Genomic DNA, 17909 nt, shown 5'->3' on the forward strand with positions numbered 1-17909 from the left:
AGACCGAGTCAACATATACATGCCAGCCGAGACTGAGTCAACAGATAGATGACAAGCATGACTGGGTCAACAAATACGTGACAGCGACGAATGGGGCAACATATACATGACAGCCACTACTAAGTCAATAGATACATGGCAGCCAGGACTGGGTCAACAGATACATGGCAGCCAGGACTGGGTCAACAAATACGTGACAGCGACGAATGGGGCAACACATACATGGCAGCCGTAACTAGGTCCACAGATACACTGCAGCCACTGCTGTGTCAACAGATACATGGCAGCCACGACTGGGTCAACAAATACGTGACAGCCACGATTGGGTCAACAAATACATGACAGTCACAACTGGGTTAAGAGTATATTGTGATATAAAACTGAAATGTTAGGAATATTGTATCATCATGACAGTGAATTGTATAAGAAATGTGTTATGCCAGTCTTTGACACAGAAGTTTCTATTCACTTGTCGATGCCATCTCAGAATTCGACTAAACATTATTACCAAAATCCTGATAAAAAGGTGCTGAGTCTTTTCTCTGGAGATAACTATATTTACTACTGACTAGTCCATTATATTACGTACCTTCTAGTGTAGTTACATTGTCTAGCGTTAAGTAAATCATTTATCTGTATAACACTAGTGTTAATGTTAAAGTCTTCCTCAAGGACTCCAGTGACAAATGCTCTACAAAACGAATGAATAATGGGCATATGTAGGCTTGGACTGTCTAATTGGTTCTCTTAATTGTATAATCCTCTTATGTTCCATTCAAATTCAAAGAAGATAATATTTAGGTGTTGAGGTAAGTAAGCCACTTAAAATTAGCAAACTAAGTTATGTTAATGTTTTGTTTACACATATCTTTCTGATTAATGGCAAATGTCGAAAACTCCACTCTTCATGTAGTGTCTAGTTTCGGGGGTGGGGTGGGGGTTGGGGGGTTAATCAAGTGTAACTTGACAACGTAAGTATCTGTCTGGAAATATTCGTCATTCAGACTGTATTTTATTATTAATAATTTTAAATTACCACCACGATTCAATCATGTAGCCTTTTCAGTCCTCTTCGTTTTACCACTGACGCTTTTTGCACCAGTCTAAACTGAGTTTATGTTTTACTATGTTATTTTCCGAAAAATTACCGTTTAATAGGAACAAGAAGCATTCAAAACAATTAAGATCAAGGACTTACTGTGAGAATAGTATTCATCTCTCAAACTTAATGCGGATTCGTCTGCATTTTGATCAATCAAATATACATAAATAAGAGATTAATTATGTCAATAGATGGTTGTTTATTGCATTCCTTATACGAAATTTAAAAAAAAAAGTTGTGGTGACAGAAGGTCTCCTTGCTACGCAAGGCTCAGCAGGAAAGAAAGCTAATAGATTACCATTATTTAGAAAACAGCCTGATATATTAGTATCACAACAATTAAACCGATGTGCGAATTCCCAGAAATTCAGTAATATTCAATATTGAACAGATTCAAAAGCTTATTCAAAGTCTAAACACACTATTAATCCAGATCTCGTTTTTTTATTTATTCAGTGTATTCAATAATATGGTTGAACAATTAAACCAGTACAGCACCCAATAAGTAAAGCTACCATAAATCCGGATTTTAATTATTTTTGACACAATTGACTTTTTCGGAGTGCAATAGCACTTCATGCTTTTTCATAAGGTGTTTAATAACTAGTATCCGATCATATATCAATCAAAAACAACACCTATACAACTCTACTTTTGATCCATCTTCTTCACTGCTGATGTACATCTCTGCAGGGTTAGTGGTCTTTCCGTATGTCCAGAGTCATCGAATGAAAGTCGTGTTATATATTGGTTATTGTCATCGAATGAAAGTCGTGTTATATGTTGGTTATTGCCATCGAATGAAAGTCGTGTTATATGTTGGTTATTGTCATCGAATGAAAGTCGTGTTATATGTTGGTTATTGTCATCGAATGAAAGACGTGTTATATGTTGGTTATTGTCATCGAATGAAAGTCGTGTTATATGTTGGTTATTGTCATCGAAAATAAGTTGAGCAATCGGTGGTTTCATTTCCGTAATATATTACAATCTTTGAAAAAAGATTAATAATGCAATTGTTTTCTCCAGATTACTTCTTTTTCCACGTTCCAATTTTCATCTGCCTTTCCTTTCATTTTAATACCCTTTATTTTTGTGTTCAAAAATATAGACTTGTGTTCACACAAATCTTTTAATTTTCTTCATTTTCAGTACATTCAGAAAATATATGCCCAAAGAGCAAAAATCTTCTAGAATTTTTTTATCAATTACTCTAACTTTTTGTCGTTCGTTCGTTTTTATGATGCATAAGAAACAAAATGTTTTCGCTCCGCGTTCACACTTTAATGGTCTCCCCAAATGTTTGATCATTGGCAGAAAACATATATTTGACAAGTATTGGAGTTTTTCTTTTGATCAATGCCAAACTGTTCAACAGTATCATTAATACAGCTTTAAACAAAATTGACGTAACTTGGATTAATTAATACCTTGTTGTTGAATTTATGTCGCTCCTTATGTGATGAATAAATTGAAACGATGAAATTAAACGAGAATGATCTGATTCAAAACAGAAATAGCTGTCTCTTCAATAACATTTTGTCGGAGAGAAAACTGATTTGTCAAGACTTGATTGTGTTTTTTGGGCGGGCCACTTTATGTAAATCATGTTCGTGTTATTTATATCAATCATGTTACGCATGCATTTTGAGTTTTCTGAATATTTTTTATCTTAATGATTCAAAATATTTAATTTTGCTGGTTATAGTCTAACCTTATATTATAATGATTGATTTGTAGACAACAGTTTCAATTTGACAACGTTCGTCATCTACTGGAGTGATTATATAAACGTCAAACCTTCAGATAATTCTCGTCTAAAATCCTGACTACCACACATCGTGAAGCTCTAATTTTACACACACACACACACACACACACACAAACACACACACACACACACATGGCTTTCTTTGCTTCACATTTGTATGATCAATCAGTAAACGTTTCGAAGTCAAAATTTATAATAAACGCCATTGCACCACTAAACGCTACCCAAACATCTAATACAAAGAAATACTCCTATCTCAAATCACTAAACGCGTATACATTGAACTATCCAGAAGATTCATTATGTTAAGAAGGCAGTCCAGTATATTTTGCGCCAGTCGAAAAGGTCTTGCTTCCTTGGATAGGCGGGCGGGACTGTTGTAAAAATTATCCAAGGAACGTGTAGTTGAAGAATCTATCAGAGAAAATGTAACTATTGGTGCAAGAATACGTTTCTGCTAAACATACAAGAGAGCGAACCTCAACTCTAAAAAGTATTATGTCTTCATGTCATACATATTTATTTTTTAGTATGAGACTTAATATAAGTATTTGAATTTGTTTATCTGAGATGTGAATCATGTATGCTAAGAATCGATCATTATTAGGTTATACGATGTTTTCTGCTGAATAATAGTTAGGATTAGTGTGGTATAAGCAGAGAAATGATTTTATGCTTTAGTCATTATACTGGGATATAAAGTCTTCTACGCTATGAATTGGCTGTATTAACATTTTGGGCATCGTTTGGGGACATACGGTTATTTACTGATCAGTCGTATGTGTTCATGTGTCTGAGATTTATTTCAAGATAACGATTTTAAGTTTACTCTTCAAGGACCTAGTTGTCATTACGTTGGAGTAGACCGTGCTATCGATCAATTGGCAATAGTAAATAGTTATATTGCAGAAATACATTACTTTTCCTACACTTTGTTAATTGTCTATGGAAAGAGAGAAGCTAGAGTGTACGTAGACAAATACGGTATTGCTGTAATGGATGTACGGCTATAACCTGAAGCCAAGTAGCAGTGGAGTGTCTGTTGTGAAATGTCAAAGAAGCCATTCTTTCTGATCGTACCGGAGAGTGGAATGTATGTTCAGTTCAGGAACTAACGAATGAAAAAAGGATTGGTCGCGTTTATTTTATTTTGTAAAGAAAAATAGCTTCCACGACTATACGTAAGTGATTGATGGAACTGTATAGGAGACTGGACGGCTGAGAGAGGTCACTGAAGGAGGTGTGGCGGATACGCAGGCTAGAGCTAACCCAAGAACGTTCCAGCTGAAGCTGACCCCAACAAACAACCTGTGTACATTCTGGAGACGGTAAACAGCAACTAGATATCAGGTTACGAAAGACATGCCGAAATTTAAAGTTCGTAACACTCATTCGATTTAGTATTGAAAATTGCCTTATCGGTATAAACGGAACTGCTAATTGCATTTTATAAATTTTGAGTTAATTTATTTTTCTTCTGCAATTGATCTTGTACAATTTTATCAATGAGCATGTTATATTCCGTATACAGGGGTATCCTGTTTTCTATTATATATCTCTTTCCATTTATTTCATCAATTAATTTCATAACACCATGGTCAGTCATCCGCTATAGTGACGTCAAATTGGTCAAATGTGATCAACACCGATTATTTCAGTAATGGGTGTCATTTAAATTGAATTAGTTCTACATACATAATTATTCACATTTTTTAGGATCATCGTGCATCCTTATTCCTTTGGAAGGTTCACTATTTCACGCCCCGAGAAGTATATACGGCAAAATCAGTAGTAAAGACCCAATGCCGGTAATTAGTTCATTGCACTTTCAGAAGCTAGTATTGTCTAGTCTGGAAAAATTCATTTTCCCTAATTTAATAGCTGCTAAAGATAGTGTACTTAAGACTAATTCAGACTGATTTTTTTTAGCACAAGGGGGCAGTCATTTCAGTTAGCAGTGTACTGAGATCATGAACAATTTCCACGAGTACAATATCCAATGAAATGACAGCCACATTACATAAGAGCAGCATAGAGGTATGCCAACATTCTCTCCACTGTGCATGTTTCAAATTCAAACAACTTCACATTACATACGTCACTCTCTGAAAAATACATCCTAACAAATGAGCGCCCAAGTATGCTACACGAAATTTCTGCTTCGAATTGAGAAACCCGGCAATTTTTCATATGCGTACCAATTAATCCGATGTTGATCGTGACACCCGTGTGTTAACCAATTTATTTAGAAAGCTAGACACACTTTCTGATGACGTCACCGTTGTTTAACAGAAGAAGCCAACACCACACTATGCCGGATTGTCTTTCGCGCTTTAGAGCATTTCTATCACAACATATATCACCAATATTCACTTAAGCCTTATTTGTATATAGTGAACTTTTTTCTTCTCACATCCACTTTTAAAACGGCGGGCTTGCTTAGCTACATTCCCACTTGAATGAATCTGTGAGCCACGTGCAAATATTGTTGTTATCAGATTATTCACTAATGTACCGCTCCGGTGGCCTAGTGGTTAGAGCGTCCGCCTCGGATGCGGGAGGTCGTGGGTTCGATCCCCGGTCGAGTCATACCAAAGACTTACAAAAATGGTACTAACAGCTACCTCGCTTGGCGCTCAGCATTAAGAGGTTAGTGTTAGGACTGGTCGGTCTGGTGTCAGGATAATGTGATTGGGTGGGACATCATGCTAAATGTCTGCGGCATGATGCCCCAGTGCTAGACATCACTATAAACTGTCACACTGCAGACATCGTAGCGATATGACTGAAAAATTGTTAAAGCTACGTTAAAAATCCAAATCACACACACACACACACATTCACTAATGTAATTTTTCAAATGTATAACTACTTTTGGAACATTCCCGAAAATGAACGTAACATGTACAAGTCGTTTAAACCTAAGATCTTGTCTACTTCCAAGAACGGTTAACGTCTTATAGCTTTTATAACAAATCATTTCCTTCCTTCCAAACTTTAGTTAGAACGGAAAAATGATGAAATTTATTTTCCAAAATGGCTACACTTTGGCTTTAAAGTACATGGACATTTTTGGACGAGATCAACCTAAATGTGTGATCTAGTATAATCCGGATTGAATGTCGCCCACTGTGATGCTTAAATGAAAGATTCGCGTTTAGAAAAACAAATTCGTAATCACTGAAGAAGAAAAAAATGTCGTGGTTTGTGGAACATCAACAAGACGCATTGATAAAACCAACGATTAGCCCATAAAGCCTACATTAGTTTAGAAACCTTCCACGTCATTTCCATGGGTGGGTGATGGGGAACAGGTAATTCGTTCTAGCAGGGATAATTTTGAAAATAGTCTTTACTTTATAATAACGGTTTTCATGTAATGGTTATTATAAGCTCTCTTTTCTAGTCTTCAAAGCATTGATATAGTATTTATTCAGGCTATTTTAGGGCCGGATTTGTTTTATATTTCTAAATCTTCGATACCCGCCCCCCCCCCTTCCAAATATGAAATGGTCAATCCATCTTTTCAGTGGGGTCCTAGCTGTGGTTCGAAATTTTGGAGACTAAGGAAGGAAAAATTAAAATAGCTAGTTACAATGACAGTCACGCTTACAAAAATGACAAAATATAAACGAAATGACATTATACTATGGCAATAAAATGAGTGAGCTTTCATCATGATAAATTTTATATAGTTTAAGCAGGATACATTGTAACATAGTTTAACCAGGATACATTGTAACATAGTTTAACCAGGATCCATTGTAACATAGTTTACTCTTGGTCGGTAGCACAAGCTGTGACAACAGAACGACCAGAATAATTACACGCCATCCTCAGCATAGGCTAATTACAATAATGTTACACAGTGTTCCACATCAATATATGAATACGCATATTGGCGTGCGTGTAACAACTTATTCGTTTGTCTTTACCTGGAATAGTGTCTAGATGTGTTATTGTTTGTTTGTTTTTCTTCCTTAATGCTCGTTTCTGTGCTTGCTCACCAAGCTCCCGCGAATTTTTTTTTCCCTTTGGATCTCACGACTAATACTACTCCATTCGGATCTCACGACTAATACTACTCCATTCGGATCTCACGACTAATACTACTCCATCCGGATCTCACGACTAATATTACTCCAGCTACGTCTATATCGTGTGTAATAAGTGTCATTATTGTCCGCGTTAGATACTGAATACAACAAACCTTGAATTGGAATTTAGTATGATATGAAAGTCAGTCAGAGGATGATAGCCTTGTTATATTTCGCCTCGGTATCTCCGATATGAAGGCCACGAAAAGAGGCTCTTGTCGGTATCTCCGATATGAAGGCCACGAAAAGAGGCTCTTGTCGGTATATCCGATATGAAGGCCAAAAAACGAGGCTCTTGTCACCTATTTTATAGTTTTTCTTTAAGAAATATGGGGGGGGGCTATAGTATTCCATTTGCAAGTTAATGTATTGTTTGTTTAGAGTCTTCTTGTTTGATACACGAATATCATTGCAATTAAAAGGCTCTTTCTACAGAGTACTTCAAACGTTACAGCATTGTTTTCATCACTCACTAAGAGTCCATCGGATTCATCCAACTTTTCCATGTATATTGCAGTAACAAAACTAAGATCAAGCTGTGTTTCCTTGTTTGTTTAAGATAGGGGCATACTTTTATGGAAAGTTACTTACAATTAAAAAAGTTTAAAAAGTTTTAAGTTTCAAGTTTGAAAATATAAAATAATATGCTCAGAACGTTTCTTAATTAGAAAACCGTGCATTTTTCCTGAGCGTTGATGGATTGTTACAAAGTGAATCAACTCTACCTATAAAGAAACTATTGTTCAGTCTCGCTTCACTCCAAAAACACAAATAGGTGTGTCACCAGGGTAAATTACTTGTCCTTATCGGTTGTGCAAACCGCGATACAAACACTTTATAAAATGACGTCATCTGTCTAGACTAGAAATATTCTGATAATTTTCTAAAGAAAGGAATTTGATTTTGTCCAGTCACGATGACACAAAATGCTGGACATTGTGGCTCGTGGTCTTGTCAGTTGAGAAGATGCCATAATATGACCCTAAAATTATCCATTCTCTAAAGTTTAAAAATAGTATGACATTCGAAATCAACGTACAAATGAGTTTATGGCAGACATTTTAATTCCGACTTGTGTATCCGTATGTGACGCTAGTATATCTATGTAAATGTGTATTTGCAGAAAAGGCGTATCGACCTCAATACTTTTGATGCCGTGCGTCAAAATATTGTACTCTGTAACAAGCAATACAGTTCCTGTGCTTTATTGTCGCTACAGATGCAGCAAAACCAAATTCATTAATTACAAACTACTTTTATCATCTCTACTTGACATCACTAAACTAAGCCAATCATCGCATTTTTGCAATTTTTTGTCGTCAATAAGAAACGTATATCGTTTGACTTCAGTGCTTTTATCGTTCTGATTTGTCATTTTAGTAATATGTTTTGCGTTTAATTTCTCCGAATAAAATTATGAAGGGTCCCGCATAATACTGATAGAGTTGTCATTTCCAGTCTGAACATTTTCATATGTTTTATTACTTTTTGCGAATCACTTGAAAATAAGACAAAAACAAGGACTTGCGTTTCAGCAATAAAATTGTGGTGGCACTGGCTTTTCGAGATAAACTAGGGCGCCACCTGCGGAGAACTTTACTATTTCGGATGATAATCATCTTAGGAAAAACCATGCGCTACTCTGATTAAGTCCTAGCACGTCCGTCTTATAAATGGCTATATTTAACATCCTATAGGTTATTTCCTTTTTATCCAGGAGTTATCTTCCCTTATTAGGAATTGGGTATTTTGAAAGAAAAAAAATAACAGATTAATTCGTTATTCGATTTTACAAACTAAGATGAATAAAAAGACACTTTCTATATGAATTAATCGAAACCGTTCCATGTAATCAGTTTAGGCTCATAAAGGTACTCAATTTCCCAGATACTGAATGGAATAAAATATCTAACATGGAAAAAAATTCTTGTTAAAAATGAATGTAGCTTATATAATAAACAAATATAGAATACGCCGGTGCATCATGGGCTGCCATGAGTTGTTCAGGTTGGGATCCAAATAAGCTACTGCATAATACTCAACCATATCACGGTTGATATTTTAGGTTCTACACGCTCTACCAATCATTTCAAATGATATGCGTATGGTCAGATCTATCATCTTATGAATTTTGCGACGACATATATGGATCCGTATTCTTTGCTGTCAGGTACGCCTTAACAACGGCTTAATACATGATGAAATCCTTACGCAATAACCGGGAAGCAGTAGTCCAAAAATGCAAACATGAGCTGTAATTGTATGACAATGTGCAAATGTGTTCATTGAAACCTCTGCTAAGCAACCCACGAAACTATATTACTAGAAATAATTTGTTTTCTCAATACACCCACGTGTTCACTGCATCATGTCTTTAAAGCCACAAATCCGCGATCACATGCAAAAAGTCGTATATACCAATCATCTGATTCCAATACAACCAAAATATCACGTTATGAGCCATGAAACCCTGCCATATGTCGAATATTTCAGATCACGCATTTTGGAGCACTTCGGAAGAATAAAATTACGACCGACTTCGATGACTGAATTAAGGAGTGGCACTGCTTATTTCTAAACTGAATACTTTAACGTCGACGAAACCTAACAGCTTGATTATTTCAAAGAACGGTTTATTTATCATAGCGTTCTGAACATATCATTTCCTCCCTTCGAACAAGACGCACTTGTCATTTAAAATATTGGACTAGGAGAAGAACGATCGTTTAATACAACAGGCATATATGCAACCATTATATTTGTAAATGAAAAGGGTGCCGGACCCCAATAATGTCACAACCTTGAAAATTCAATTATTCTTGAGGCAGATATTTTCCATAATTTTACGAAAGCTGTGCCTGTAAAGAATGGCAAATGGTAGAGATGAATGTAAGTTTTACCCCGGGTGTGATGAGTCCGGAAAGGGTCTGCCATTCGTGCAATTTTTCTATGAATTATTAAAAGAAAAACTATGATGGACCTTCAGTGTTACTGGCATGAAAAAATAGTCGAACCGGAGTAACGCTTGCGAGATAACATCATCAAGAGAAGTGCGCTACTCCTGAAATATACATGCGCGTGTATTTTTAACTCCTTGCAGCGGAACAAAAATTAGTCTCGGGACGGTTAGTAAACTAATAAAATAATTAGCGTGGCCTGGTTCACGACTGTGCATTGGAAATGTAAAATAACAGACGATTCTGAGTACAGATAAGTAACCGGATTAAAACAGTTTGTCATTGAAAGATTTGGCTGGTTACTATATGATTGTTGCTTTGACCACTTCACTTTTATGAATTATCAATGCTAATAATTGAAAGGTTGCACTAGGTGCGAAACTTACATGTTATAGACGGCAATAGAAGCTGTGCTTTATTTAAGCCTAATTAATGCAAAACCACCATAACGACACTACTGCTAAAGTGTTACTTTTGAAATATTTTAGCGACGTTCAGTTAGTGACTGACCGCTCCGGTGGCCTAGTGGTTAGAGCCTCCGCATCGGATGCGGGAGGTCTTGGGTTCGATTCCCGGCCGAGTCATACCAAAGACTTAGAAAAATAGAACTAACAGCTGCCTCGCTTGGCGCTTAGTATTAAAAGGTTACTGTTAGGATTGGTCGGCCCGGTGTCAGGATAATATGACTGGGTGGGATATCATGCTACATGTCTGCGGCATGATGCCTCAGTGCTAGACATCACTATAAACTGCCACACTGCAGACATCGTAGCGATATGACTGAAAAATTGTTAAAGCTACGTTACAAATCCAGATCACAAACAATTAGTTACTTTTAGAATATAATTTTTCATCTATTTAATTATTTATAATGGCAAATTTATGTTCGTATTATCCACAATCTACACTTGACATCGGAGATGAAACAAATCATGCTAAAGTATTCTATATAGTGGTATCAATTTAATTCACTTACTCATGTAAGAAAAAAAGTAAAGGAAAGACAGAAAGATAAATTATAATATGAAATATTATTGATGACAGTAAACCAAATCTGATAAAAGAATAACAACTGAACAAGGGTTTAGTGTGTTGTCAACTAAATAAAAAGAACAAAGAGAACGTTTGTTGGAGGTGTTAAAAATGATCAGGTTAAATACATAAATTACCGTCGTGATGACATGTTGTGACACTTTTTATTATTATTGTATCAAGACATATATTTAACTTATGCTCAGAAACGCGTCATTTGGCTGTACTGTATAATAAATCACTGAGAAAACTATCAGTTAAAAAGGATCGTGACAAGAATATGGAAAAAGACATGAGTAGCTGTTAACGATTATGCCACAGGAAAGGACAAGCATTTTAGTGACTTACACTTGTACAGTGAGGTGTATATTGCCACCCACAACATCAAGGTTCATAGTGTCAGCTTTTGTATTAAATGCTTTCATCATGACAGAAAGTAACTCGTCCTTGTTGCATCTGAGTTATTCTAATATAACGAATTTAACAGATGTAAAACTAGTATCAAGATTTGATCCCGTGATACAAAACGTTATCGATATTATGCTGATGGTACTCATGGCAATGGTGATGATGGCACTAGGATGTACAATCCAGCCAGAGGAAATCAAAAGACAGCTGCGAAGGCCCATCGGAATGATTATGGCGATGTTTTGCCAGTTTATTTTGTACCCTGCGATGATGTTTGGCCTTGCATATGCGCTAAAACCAGACAAATTGGATGCCATTGGTATGATCCTGCTTGGAACTTGTCCTGGGGGAGCACTCTCTAATATTATCACCTTCTGGGCGGGAGGAAATGTAGCCTTAAGGTGGGTACTATTATATTTATGACTCACATGCTGCCAAGAATTTAAAGAAAATTTATAAAAAGAGCCATTTAAGGATTTTCTTCAAGGTTTAATAAATTAAGCTTTGTGCTAATACACATCGTTTTGTTTTTTCTTCTGGTATTCTTTCCTTTGACAATTAATATGATTGTACATAAATTTATGATTCTACCTAAATTTATATGATTCGACCTAAATTAATATAACTCGACCTAAAGTTTTAATATGATTCTACCTAAATGTATATGATTCTACCTAAATTAATATGACTCGACCTAAATTTATATGATTCGACCTAAATTAATATGACTCGACCTAAAGTTTTAATATGATTCGACCTAAATGTATATGATTCTACATAAATTTATATGATTCGACCTAAATTTATATGATTCTACCTAAATTAATATGATTCGACCTAAAGTTTTTAATGATTCTACCTAAATATATATGATTCGACCTAAATTTATATGATTCTACCTAAATTAATATGATTCGACCTAAAGCTTTTAATATGATTCTACCTACATTTATATGATTCGACCTAACTTTATATGATTCTACCTAAATTAATATGATTCGACCTAAAGTTTTTAATATGATTCTACCTAAATTTATATGATTCGACCTAAATTTATATGATTCTACCTAAATTTATATGATTCGACCTAAATTCATATGATTCTACCTAAATTTATATGATTCGACCTAAACTAATAAGATTCGACCTAAAGATTTTAATATGATTCTACCTAAATTTATATGATTCGACCTAAATTTATATGATTCTACCTAAATTAATATGATTCGACCTAAAGCTTTTAATATGATTCTACCTACATTTATATGATTCGACCTAACTTTATATGATTCTACCTAAATTAATATGATTCGACCTAAAGTTTTTAATATGATTCTACCTAAATTTATATGATTCGACCTAAATTTATATGATTCTACCTAAATTTATATGATTCGACCTAAATTCATATGATTCTACCTAAATTTATATGATTCGACCTAAACTAATAAGATTCGACCTAAAGATTTTAATATGATTCTACCTAAATTTATATGATTCGACCTAAATTTATATGATTCTACCTAAATTAATATGATTCGACCTAAAGCTTTTAATATGATTCTACCTACATTTATATGATTCGACCTAACTTTATATGATTCTACCTAAATTAATATGATTCGACCTAAAGTTTTTAATATGATTCTACCTAAATTTATATGATTCGACCTAAATTTATATGATTCTACCTAAATTTATATGATTCGACCTAAATTCATATGATTCTACCTAAATTTATATGATTCGACCTAAACTAATAAGATTCGACCTAAAGATGTTAATATGATTCTACCTAAATTTATATGATTCGACCTAAATTTATATGATTCGACCTAAATTTATATAATTCGACCTAACGTTTTAATATGATTCTACACAAATTTATACAATTCAATATAGTGTTTTAATATAAATATATCTAAACTTAAAAATTCTACTTAAGTTAAAACGAATATGCCTATCGTGACTATGCAACCTAACATGATATGATACTACCTAAAGTTTTAATGAGAAGCGCCGGATACACTCTGAAAGCATATTTCAGCATTTACGTGTTTAGGCTCGAATAAACAGTAACACAAGAAATAGTGAAAATAATAAGCTTTGAAAAATACAATAACTTATTTCCCTAAAAATAATTATGTAAAAATGGAAAATTATGAACTTACGGTTTTATAGAATCAAATCTAACAATAATCCAAAAATAACCCACAAATAAAGTTTTAGTAGTCCAAACAACAATATGTTGTAATGATTTCAAGTTCGAATCCCGACGAACAATCCAAAAACGAAAGACGATGACGTATGATGTAACCTGTAGTGTTCACTTATACAGTTCCTTATAGAAGAAAAGAATTATCACTCCGGTTTTGGAAATCCAAATGCATTTTTATAACAGCTGTCTTTGCTTGGGAATTTCATATGAGAACATGCACTTTCCAAGGAAAAAGGAATTAATCCGTTTGAATCCAAGTAATTTGAAATAACTTCAAACAGCACAACATACAATATCCAGTGTAAGAGCCCAGCTACTGATCATATCTCTCCAAAACAAAGGTTATTTCATATTCTAAAACGTAAAAGGGGGTCAAGTGATCATATTCCAGAAGCTCGTCGAAATTATTTACTTGTACACGTATTTACTTGTACACGTACCCCCAGTTTGGACTTAACGAAAACCAATCATTTTATTCTAAGAATTGTTTTAAAAATTGTTTACATCTTAAATCAGTTGTCCCATCATGACCTCGACAACAGCCAATCATTTTAAAATACAAATAGAACTTATAACGAGGTTGCTACTAATTTGGAATCAAGTTCAGTATCTAGATCAACGCCTGCTGTTTACAAAACGAACAGTCAAAGTCAAAATATTTTCTGGAAAAAGTATCATCTCTAGTGAATAAATTTACATTACAATAGCATGTAATGAAAATTAAAAATATTTAAACCTGACAAACAAACAATTAAACTGAAATAAATATATACTAGTTCAGATTCGATTAAATCATATAAACATAACAATATATATATATATATATATATATATATATATATATATATATATATATATATATATATATATATATATATATATATATATATATATATATATATATATATATATATATATATATATATATATATATATATATATATATATTGCAGTTTAAAAGGCAAGTACAACAAAATAATGAAACAAAGCGTTCAGTTTACATAAGGTTACAATACAATATTGTAATTTCTTTCCTAAATTGTCGACATCGTGTCATCATGGTTTAAACTTAGATGAGGCACGATATGTAAAATTGCTGTTTCGTAATTACCTTAGAAAAAGACTCATTGAAATTCGACTATGGTCTAGTGAGAGTCGACAAAGACTCAATGAGACCCGATATTGTACATTGTTTGTAATCTCTTTGTAGGTCAATACAAATGTTTTCCAGTATCAGCAACAAGCTGAAATAAACTATTTGACACATAATAAAGTTAAAAGGTTGAATTCCTGTAGAAACAGCCATGTAAAGTTTCGCAAACATAACCGAGTTTCTGTTTAATCTGTTTGTCTTGTCTATGTTTTGTATATGCCTTTGAAACCGATTCAATAAAGAGTCGAAACTGCTCAGGCTAGCTAGATACTAGTTTCTCACTGTTTGTTGTCAGTTTACTGCATTTATCTAAATCAATCCCTGACACACGTGATCCGTTGCTGCAGTTGAAAAGATTGTTATTCGCCATATGATTTGTAATATATATATATATATATATATATATATATATATATATATATATATATATATATATATATATATATATATATATATATATATATATATATATTTCCAAAGCGTGAGTATGACTGCCATTTCCACGGGCATAGGAACTGGGATGATGCCTCTCAATCTATGGATTTACTCCCGAAGGTGGACGGATCAATCTACTGTTGTCCCTTACATCAACATCATCATCACCCTTGTATTGATTATGGTGCCGGTTCCGATCGGAATGATTATCCTTTGGAAACTTCCAAGAGCGGCCGTCTGGGTAGCTAAGGTAAGAGCCAAAATTGCAAAATGATACACTTAGATAACAATGTCAGCGTGCTTAGCTGGCAGATGATTTGAAATTGTTGTAATGATTTATATACCGAGCTAGTCGAAACCAGTGCCCTTGCAACTATGAATTATATAGCCTCACTCCTTGTATAAGCTAAAAACTGCAGACATATAAATACGCTTGTACAAGAGTTGGATCATATCACATTGATCTGTAATTTGCACCAATCCACCACAGAACTTGTGAAGGCTTGGGGGATGGGGTGGGGGAGTGTTAACGGGGTGGCAAGAAAGTGATAAACTATATAAAAAAGTGTAGTGGCACATTGTTTTTCTTCTTTCTTCAGATCATTCGTGCGACTGCTTAGAAAACCTTTTAATCTATGTATGCTAGCGTCTTTACGGTCTATATTCCCCAAGGGCGACTGCCTTTATCAAGCGATTCAAATCCATAAAAATTCATTGTATAGGCCATTGTTTCTTGTAAGAAAACGTCGACTAAGCAACATGTAAAAACCGGGAACATAACTTCAGTCCTTATGAATAGAAGACATGGTCAAAATCAGCGTTGGAGACCAAAGTTATCCGTCAAATTTATATAAGTGTTTAAGGGATACAAGAGACGTGTTGTGAATCTGATTATAATGTCAAAACCCAAGATAAAAAGAATAATACGTAAATAAGGTTCCACAACATTTGCTTCATGTTGCAACAACAACAACAACAACAACAATAAGCAGTGCCACGAACAGGTTCGGACAACAGGGACGAAATTCCGGGGCCCCACAACGTCAGGGGGACCACCATAGGTGCCTACTGGAGAATTGTTCATATGGCTGGCAAATCAGGTCCGTGGGCCAGACAACAACAAGTACAACTACTACGACTAATAATAATAATAATAATAATAATAATAATAATAATAATAATAATGGTAGTAGTAGTAGTAGTGTTGTGGATGTACATCTGGGTACCTTCCCTTTGGATTCATTTACTCAAGGTCAAAATTTATTATTAAATCATTGGGATTTTGGTACCCATAAATATTCTATACATTCTTACTTGTTATTACTTTTCTTTCTTTTTTAACAGATTGGCAGTGTGCTTGGATTTTTGGTCGTTGTGGGAGTTATAGCATTATCGATCTATCAATACCCCATGATGTTTAATTCCAGTTGGCAGGTATTGTTAGCCGCAGGACTCATGCCATCTCTTGGACTCGGCCTTGGGTTTTTAATGTCCTCTGTCATCTGCTTGACATCTGACGTCAGAAAGGCTATCGCTGTTGAGATCAGCACGCAGAACGTTGCTCTCTGTTTGACCTTGATCGTCATTTCTTTTCCTAAGGATATTTTCTTTCATATAATGACGTTTCCGTTATTATTTGGGATTTTTTCCACCATAACTCTTATATTATTTGCTGTTTTATGTCGGTTTGTCTCGTACTTAACTATTTTACATCAAAAACGAAAACAGAAAGAACGGATAGAGCCGCTTCATCAGCTTGTCAACTTATTTGAGACTTGACCAATATTATTTCGTATATACAATGCATTATGTATGAATGAATGCAGAATATATTATTTCTCATACCTTTTATGGTAACAATCAACATACCTCGGGCATTAATTCGAGCTGGGGGTTTTCTGTGTCTATGATGTTCTTAATAAACCAGTTCAAGACTAAACATATCAATCTGTTTCTTGTTTTAAGATTCTGAGCTAATATGAGAGTAAATTTCAAGTCAAATAATGTCTACAACGTTTCTCCCATGATACAATATTTTCAAAGTCTCAAAACTAATCTGACATGGATCACGTTATACTTTTGGCTTATTGTATGCAAATGAGAGTGGGGATTGACAACTTGATATTCAACATCCTAATTACTGCAGTTATTGTATTAATTGTTTTAATAATATATCTGCAAAAATGATATACTTGTGTAGATTTATCGAAATAAATTTATTTATTCACCTCTTTTTGCACCACATAATTTCCCAACAAAAAGTGTCGATCACAATGGACCTTTTACTTATGCGGTATGTACTAAACTGTTTTACGAAGAGAGTGTGTGTGTGTGTGTGTGTTTCTTTGTGTCGGTGTGTGATTTTAACGCAGTGTGGCAATTTATAATGATCTAGCACTGGGCATCATGCCGCAGGCATATAGCATTATGTCCCACCGAGTCACATTATCCTGACACCACCTGACCAGTCCTAACACTAACCTCTTAATTTTGAGCGCCAAGCAAGGCAGCTATTAGTACCACTTGTATAAGTGTTTGGTATGACTCGGCCGGGGATCGAACCCACGACCTCACGCATCCGAGGCGGACGGTGTAACCACTAGGCCACCGTAATCATTAGCAGTGTAGGCTGTAGTATATTATTTTTCTTTAAAGACGTAGCGCTTTTATTGTGATGCCAGAGCACAAAACTTTCATACCTGTTTACACTGGATCATATATCTTGATTGACCCCAT

The 17909-nt window shown here is 34.6% G+C and overlaps 1 long non-coding RNA gene across 4 annotated transcripts; it reads left to right on the plus strand.

Annotated features, from left to right (window-relative positions):
* Positions 1 to 3663: 3663 nt before the first annotated feature.
* On the plus strand, positions 3664 to 17404 carry LOC149782355 (uncharacterized). Of its 4 annotated transcripts, none has more exons than XR_016414333.1 (4): positions 3664 to 4223; positions 4803 to 4910; positions 15219 to 15423; positions 16518 to 17404. It is a non-coding gene; the product is annotated as an uncharacterized LOC149782355 (long non-coding RNA). The 4 variants fall into 4 exon arrangements; XR_016414332.1 differs by having other exon boundaries at positions 3665 to 4250; XR_016414331.1 differs by having other exon boundaries at positions 3667 to 4201.
* Positions 17405 to 17909: the final 505 nt, after the last annotated feature.

Source organism: Sinohyriopsis cumingii, chromosome 15 (assembly GCF_028554795.1).
Source record: "Sinohyriopsis cumingii isolate HCF-2022 chromosome 15, ASM2855479v2, whole genome shotgun sequence".
NCBI lineage: Eukaryota > Metazoa > Mollusca > Bivalvia > Unionida > Unionidae > Sinohyriopsis > Sinohyriopsis cumingii.